At 36.4% G+C, this 8,546-nt stretch overlaps 1 non-coding gene across 1 annotated transcript; it reads left to right on the forward strand.

Moving 5' to 3' along the window:
• Positions 1-415: 415 nt before the first annotated feature.
• TRNAQ-UUG (transfer RNA glutamine (anticodon UUG)) lies at positions 416-487 on the forward strand. The gene has a single exon. It is a non-coding gene; the product is annotated as a tRNA-Gln (tRNA).
• The last annotated feature ends 8,059 nt before the right edge of the window (positions 488-8,546 follow it).

The following is an 8,546-nucleotide window of genomic DNA, read 5'->3' on the forward strand; positions in this document are numbered from 1 at the left end:
GTAACATGATTTAGTGGAAGCATTTTCACGCAAAGTAGAAGCAATAATGGAGGGTTTGAAATAATATAGTTTTCACCCCTTGTTTCTCGAGTGAATATTGAAATAATATAGTTTTCATGTTAAGTTTTGCACGGAAGAAAGAAAGACTGGGATGTAAAGTATTATTTCAATTTGTTTGTAATATACAACAATATATAAATTAACTATAAGAAATATATAAAATTACATGTTCAACAAGAGCTTCAATCAACACTGGAGGGTTACTTCTGCAACCACTCTAAAGGTGCTCAAGATCACAACGAGTTAGATAAAACAGCTCTAGAACTTTGAATCCAATAACTTGAGTTTGACGATCTCTCTTCTTGTGGAATCTGCATAAAATAGGAAAACCATTCCAAAATAAATTTTTATAAGGGGTTCTATGGTGCAGTGGTTAGCACTTTGGACTTTGAATCCAACGACCTGGGTTCAACTCCCGGTAGGACCTTTATGAGACCTTGATGTGAAAACACAGAATAAGGAACGACAACACAATACATTTTAAAACAAAAGGGTGTTAGCATTCGATGCGAAAACACAAATTTTCTTGAGGCATAAGGTGTAACATTCTTGAGTTATTCCGAACTTGCTCCGCTTCATGCCTTCCAAGGCTTCATGAACATGACCTCTGCTTGAGGTATTGTTGTTGGTTCTCGATCTTGTATGTTTCTAACGTAATCATTTGAACCCATAATAACTAGCATGAGTTTTCTTGTATGTTTCTAACGTAATCATTTGAACCCATAATAACTAGCATGAGTTTTAGGTTCCAGGTTCCGAACTTGCTCCAACCAACTTGAGCTAGGAGATGACTTCTTGTTTAAAAAATGAATTTATTTCATAACTTCTCGTGGATTGATTCTAGGGGTTTCAAGGCCCTATTTCTTCATTGAACCTCTTCCATATCCTATCTTCATGCTAAAGGAATTGGTTTGGAGAAACGTCTTTGAGTGTAGGACCTTAATTTCCAGAAATCGTTCTCGGTATGCAGCTCACTCGAAACGCTAGATTTTCGATCTCGTGGGTAGCTTATTCTACGACGTTTCAGCTCTCGATTCCTTCATCAAATTTACTCAACTTCTTCCTCTGAAGCTAGAGGAATCCTTAATTGAAGGAAAAGAGATCGTAGATAGGAATTTTGACTCTTATCCCCAATTTAATTTCGAAACCTATTTCCTTCAATTTGGCACGCTCTCGAGGTTATTTTTCTTCGTGGTGTGTTATGATATCATATAGGAAATGAGAAGTGACCTTACTTGGACAAAATTATATACCGTTTGATAATTATTGTTGATAACAAAGATAAATTGAATTATAAGCATTTTAAGTTCAAAAGTAACAAATTACTTGTACACTTTTACTTATAATCTTCATATTCTTTATATAGCGATAAGGAAGGGAGGGATAGAAAAGATACTCATGATATAATTATGACTATGACATATTTCATTAATAAAAGAGAGTAATACATCCACAAACACACACATATTTTTCGAGAGAGAGAGAGGGCTTATTATAAGTAGAGATAGCATTCTAGTAGTTGTATTGCTACTTGTGGACAAGGAACTCGAGAACTTCTTTAAAAGATGAGAGCTTATGAGTAGGTGGCGATGGATATATCACATGCACAAAAAGAAAGTTATGCACCTTTGTAATAAAAGACCAAGGGATATCATCGTTATTTATAACTTCTATCACAATAATATAAATTATGCGAGGACGACGTTCTCTAGTCATACCAACCAGACCGTTCACCACACGCTTGTAGATGAAACGATATCCACTATTCTCGTTATTCTTTTCAACAACGAACCTTCCTGCATTCTGCACTACTAGGATATTGACATCCTTAATTGGTACTAAAGCATCTAAAGGCAACCCTTCCACACGGCTCATTCCAACACCTTTGGTAAATAGTTCCAAGAGACATTGTTAGGCGATTTTATTCATGAATACTTAAGAATTTGATATTTATAGTTGTAGTTGAATGCAACTTAAATTGATGAAGTGAAATCTTACCATAGATTCTAATAAAGCATTTGTCCATTAGAATAGGTTGGAATTAAATTCTTTATAGTTCGAGATAATAGTTGTATTCTTTAAGTCATTGAGACCAGTGTTACTAGTACTTGTTAGTATATTTGAGTATAAATATTAAAATGATTAGTTATTAAATATGGTTTGAATTAAGAGTTTATAATTCAAATGATCTTCATAACCTAATAAATAAAAAAATAAATAAAATAATTAGGAAGCATTTATGTGCTAGATCAAAATAAGATGCATAAAAAGAACTTGCGGTAATTACTTTATTCATCGACCTTTAATCTTAAAAGTAACTTAAAATATTGCAATATTGTGATTGAATCGCCTATTATGAAATTAGGCCCCAACTAAAAAATAATACTATTAAAAGATGGAAAAATTCATAAGCCAACCAAAATGTGTATTCAAAGATGAAGAATTCACAACAACAATCACAAACAATATTAATTAGCATCTTGTCTTTTGGTTTGTCACATTTTCAAACATGAACAAACCTCAATTTCGAGTCGGTGAGTATTATGGATCATAATCGACGGTACTTTGCAAGTAGATTTGAGCATTCACAAAAGGTCGAAAGTTGAATTTCTTTAGAATGGTAACCAAATAACCGATGATTATTGTTGAATTTCTAAAAAATACACCACAAATTTTATTTATAGATATAAATGGAACCATTGATATAAAACCGTGATTATATAATTGCATCTTCACTAACAAACTCACCTCGGAGTGATCATCTTCACCCGAGGCTGCAAATTAAGAAGCCTTCTAAGCTTACTCAAAAGTGAACTTTTAAGCCAAATGAAGCTATTTTTGAGCAAGAAAATGTTAGGCTATGGAGCCTGATACTTATTTATAGCTTGGTCAACGGTTATATCCGGTAAAGCTATATTTGGTAAAGCTATATATAGTAAAGCTATATATGGTAAAGCTAAATCCGGTAAAGCTATATATGGTAAATAACTATATATAGTAGATGGCTAAATCTGGTAAAGCTATATATAGTAAAATATACCCTATATATATCTGGTCCGGTATAGCTTTGAGAATGTACTTTTCTATTCTCTGTACTCTCTTGTTGTACATGCCTGAAGTCATCAATAAAAAATCCTTTTAGCCAGAGTTCTCCTTGCAACTTCTCTCTATCCTTCTCTTTGTGTTCATCTAGATCGAGCGTGTGCGTTGTTGTGCGATCCTAACAACTGGTATCGATCCTAACAACTGGTATCAGAGCCAGGCGGAAGTCAGAGCCAGGCAAAATTCACCACGATCTGTGAAGATGGAAAGTTCAAAGATTGGAATTGAGAAGTTCGATGGATCCGATTTCGGTTTCTGGAAGATGCAGATTGAAGATTATCTGTACCAGAAAGATCTTCACGAACCTCTGTTGGGGGTGAAGCCGGATACCATGACCACGGAACAGTGGAAGCTCAAGGATCGATAAGCCTTGGGGCTGATCCAGTTGATGCTATCCAGAAACGTGGTGTTCAACATTATCAAGGAGAAGACAACGTCAGGTCTGTTGAAGACGCTGTCGAATATGTACGAAAAACCGTCGGCTATGAACAAGGTGTATTTGATGCGGAGATTATTATGAGTCCTTGTGAGAACTTCGTTATGAGCAAACATAAACGTGTTAGCTTCACAAAGACTGTTAGAGAATTGAAGAAAAGTACCAGAGGGGGTTGCGTCAGCCGGAAGCGTCGCTGAAGCTCCAGAGGGGGTTGCGTCGCCCGGAAGCGTCGCTGAAGCTCCAGAGGGGGTTGCGTCGCTGAAGCTCTAGAGGGGGTTGCGTCGCCCGGAAGCGTCGCTGAAGCTCCAGAGGGGGGTTGCGTCAGCCGGAAGCGTCGCTGAAGCTCCAGAGGGGGTTGCGTCGCCCGGAAGCGTCGCTGAAGCTCCAGAGGGGGTTGCGTCGCTGAAGCTCTAGAGGGGGTTGCGTCGCCCGGAAGCGTCGCTGAAGCTCCAGAGGGGGGTTGCGTCAATCGGAAGCGTCGCTGAAGCTCCAGAAGGGGTTGCGTCGTCCGGAAGCGTCGCTGAAGCTCCAGAAGGGGTTGCGTCGCCCGGAAGCGTCGTTGAAGCTCCAGAGGGGGTTGCGTCGCCCGGAAGCGTCGCTGAAGCTCCAGAGGGGGTTGCGTCAGCCGGAAGCGTCGCTGAAGCTCCAGAGGGGGTTGCGTCGCCCGGAAGCGTCGCTGAAGCTCCAGAGGGGGTTGCGTCGCCCGGAAGCGTCGCTGAAGCTCCAGAGGGGGTTGCGTCGCCCGGAAGCGTCGCTGAACCTCCAGAGGAGGTTGCGTCGGCTGGAAGCGTCGCTGAAACTCCAGAGGAGGTTGCATGGGTCGGAAGACTCTTGCTGAAACACTAGAGGTGAAGCAAGTGGGAGTTGAGGTTGAGTTGCTCAAAGATTCACAGAGTGATGTTGTAGCGGATACTCAAGAAACTCCTAAGACTCTTGCTGAGAAACCAGAGGTGAAGCAAGTGGGAGTTGAGGTTGAGTTGCTCAAAGATTCACAGAGTGATGTTGTAGCGGATACTCAAGAAACTCCTGGGACTCTTGCTGAGAAACCAGAGGTGAAGCAAGTGGGAGTTGAGGTTGAGTTGCTCAAAGATTCACAGAGTGATGTTGTAGCGGATACTCAAGAAACTCCTGGGACTCTTGCTGAGAAACCAGAGGTGAAGCAAGTGGGAGTTGAGGTTGAGGTTGAGTTGCTCAAAGATTCACAGAGTGATGTTGTAGCGGATACTCAAGAAACTTCTGAGACTCTTGCTGAGAAACTAGAGGTGAAGCAAGTGGGAGTTGAGGTTGAGTTGCTAAAAGATTCACATAGTGATGTTGTAGCAGATACTCAAGAAACTCCTGAGACTCATGCTGTTGGCGAGGAACCCGGTCTATCATTCAAAACACAGAAGGCGATACCATTTCACTCGGAGGTTAGTTGAAGATGGTGATGTGTTTTGAGAAGATAGAGGGTGCAAAGAATCCAGCAAACATGTTAACAAAATGTGTTGATGTTGGAATATTGAGGTTGTGCAAAACCTCAATTGGTATGGTGCAGTGGATGCTCATGGTCGTTTGAGAGTGAAATTCTTGGTTGACTAGATCAGTCTCCAAGTGGGAGAATTGTTAGGCTATGGAGCCTGATACTTATTTATAGCTTGGTCAACGGTTATATCCGGTAAAGCTATATTTGGTAAAGCTATATATAGTAAAGCTATATATGGTAAAGCTAAATCCGGTAAAGCTATATATGGTAAATAACTATATATAGTAGATGGCTAAATCTGGTAAAGCTATATATAGTAAAATATACCCTATATATATCTGGTCCGGTATAGCTTTGAGAATGTACTTTTCTATTCTCTGTACTCTCTTGTTGTACATGCCTGAAGTCATCAATAAAAAATCCTTTTAGCCAGAGTTCTCCTTGCAACTTCTCTCTATCCTTCTCTTTGTGTTCATCTAGATCGAGCGTGTGCGTTGTTGTGCGATCCTAACAACTGGTATCGATCCTAACAGAAAAATCATGTTACATGTGTCTGGGATACAACGGAGACACCAATGCAAGCAATCACTACCACCCCAAGTTTCTTTGATATTGTAGTTGGATCTATGAGACTCATCCCTCAGATGTGAAAGAGTAGTTATATCCAACATTCTTACTTGTGTGCCTCTTACAGTACTCTCAACAAATGGATCGCTTGATCTATTCTACTCTACTTTACTTCCTCTTGATAACGGTGTGGTATTGACACAACTCATATTGCTGATAATCATCACTTACATCCAAAACCAGAGTATAGCGGTCGACTATCGTCAAGGACCCATTCACCATTTCTATTCCTACCGATGGAAAAGTTTTATTACATTCATTTCTTTCTCCTTTCTAACTTCTTCATTTTCACATTAAACTTTTTTTTATTTGAAAAAAGAAATTAAACGTGAAAAGTGAGAAAGAAGGAAGAAGAAAAAAAAAACCCTTAATTTTGAAAGCTTATCAAATACTCTTTGACCGATGTAAAGAAAGCTTGAGAATAATTCTCACGTCCCTCTTTGAAACTTGTTGGATATATATCCGTCCTTCACATGTCGTATCATAATCATATCATATCGTAAAAACTTCGTGGTTATATCCTTCCCTAATTTATCATAGTCTTAACGTCCTTAGACATATCATAGTTGTGTCGTTACCTGAACGTACCTTAGTCATATCATTACAGAAACGTATCGTAACGCTATCGTTATATCAATCTATCATAATCCTATCTCTTTCTACCCATAACATAATCGTATTGTCTTATGAATCCATCGTGATCATATCGTTTTTATCAATCTGTCATACCCATAGCACTTCGATGCGTAACCAAACCATAACGTTTCATGAACATGTCTTACTCCTATCGTTACATTACGTTTAGTGCATCCTTCTCGTATCCTATCTCAAATATACCATTGAACACATTGTACCGTAAGTATTATCATACAATTCACATATTATAACATATCATAAGCATATCGATTCACAAATATTTCACACATATCAATATATATGACACTTGCAGAACCACGGGCACAGTCAACATCAAATATAGGTAACCTACCTGATTAGCTTAGGCTGGTGTCCCCAATTTATCCTTAAGAAAGTTCGATTTGTCTTTTGTATTAAAGTCAACCTATATGAACATGACATCAATTTCAATCATTTCTCTAAATTTTATGATGCTCTTGTGTTAGATTTCATGGGAGTATTGCATGAGTAAAGTCTTGAAATGTCTATATATCAAAACTGCTACACGTTCCAAATCTTGATTTTTGGCAGTTTTTTTTTTTTTTTTTTTTTTTTTTTTTTAAGTACTTGTGTTCCTAATCTTACCTAGGTGTCTTTGTTACATTTTTTGTTTTAATTAAGTTAGCAATTAGCCAATTTAATCAATTCATCCTTTATGTTTTTTTCAATTATGTTAGTCATTATTTTTGACTAATTTAATCTATTCTATTTATTTTATTTTATTTTTTGCTATTAATGGAGGTATCTTTCTAAAACATACTAAATAAAACTAAATAATTCGTTAAAAGAGTATATGAGATATAACTTAAGGTTAAATCTATTTCCATAGGAGAATAACTCATTCTCATGTCCATCTTTGCTACCATGTACTAAATTAAGGATTTTATTTCTCTTTGGTCAAAACATTCCTCAAAGTACAAAATTGAAGTTGTAGTTAGTCAATTATAATATTTGACGTGCTAGTTTTCAAACTACTTTAAATGGGTGTAAAGAAAGTATGAGAATAACTTAGTGTCACTAATCTAACACGTGTTGGGCATGTACTGAACACTTGTTAATACAATGGATACATTACAAATTTATAATCCATCGTATCAGACACTTGACTTTTGAATATATTTTTAGAGTGAAACGAACATTAAGCTTTTTTTAAGTATTCAAATATATAAACTTATTTATATGAATTTATTTCTAATATAAAATTGATAAATTTTTTGAAATAATTCTTTTTTAATGTATCATTGTCATCGGTGTTCTAGTTTTTTAAGAATGACATGTTACCATATCTATTTGGTATCATATTTATGTCTAGTATCTATATCTCATTTTTATTTTTGTGATTCTGAGATATTTTGCTTTTATAAATATTTATCTTCATGAAAATAAGTTTAATTTATGTTGAGATGGAGAGTAAAAATTGACACTTAAGACGTTGATACTTGGGACTTTGATTCCCCCTAGTGTGAAGCTTGCATCTTGCAATTAGTTGGGTATAGAATGTGTATCACTTAAAATTCACTCAAGAGAAAATAATCAAATAACGAACCATATTTGAGACAGGATAACTTTTTTTTTTTTTTAATCTTCGAGAAATAAGAAAGAATAAAAATTAAAACATGGCATGAATGACATCTTCTTGAATCTTTGTTTTGTTCTCCTAAATGTATATAAAAAGAAAAAAAAATCTTATAATTTAAGATTACCTATTTAATAAAACTCCATCGAAACTTCTACTCGTAAATTTAATTATTATTTGTATACAATTGTTAATATGTAAGAAAATACACGTACAAAATGTATACTATTGGTAATACATTAATCTTGGTTGTTTGACTAAAACAATATTGGTAATACATTAATCTTGGTTGTTTGACTAAAACAATGCAACCATTGTCCAAACTAAAGAATTTGATTCGAAGCTATCTCCTAATAGAGGGAGGCTCAATTAGACTTTGTTGTAAGATTCGACCATGTCAATGATGAAGAAGTGCAAGCTATTGGAAGGTTTGCCGAAGTGCAAGCTATTGGAAGGTTTGCCGTGGAATGGAAAATTTCAGAGGTGGTAGATATAATTTTCAGTTCCATATCGGCTTTGACCCCAAATTTTATAGGCTTTGACCCCAAATTTTTTATTATTGTGATAGAAGCTATAAATGACAATAATATTCATTGGTCAGATAT

Source organism: Cucurbita pepo, chromosome 10 (assembly GCF_057944985.1).
Source record: "Cucurbita pepo subsp. pepo isolate OVF chromosome 10, ASM5794498v1, whole genome shotgun sequence".
In the NCBI taxonomy this organism is placed as follows: Eukaryota; Viridiplantae; Streptophyta; class Magnoliopsida; order Cucurbitales; family Cucurbitaceae; genus Cucurbita; species Cucurbita pepo.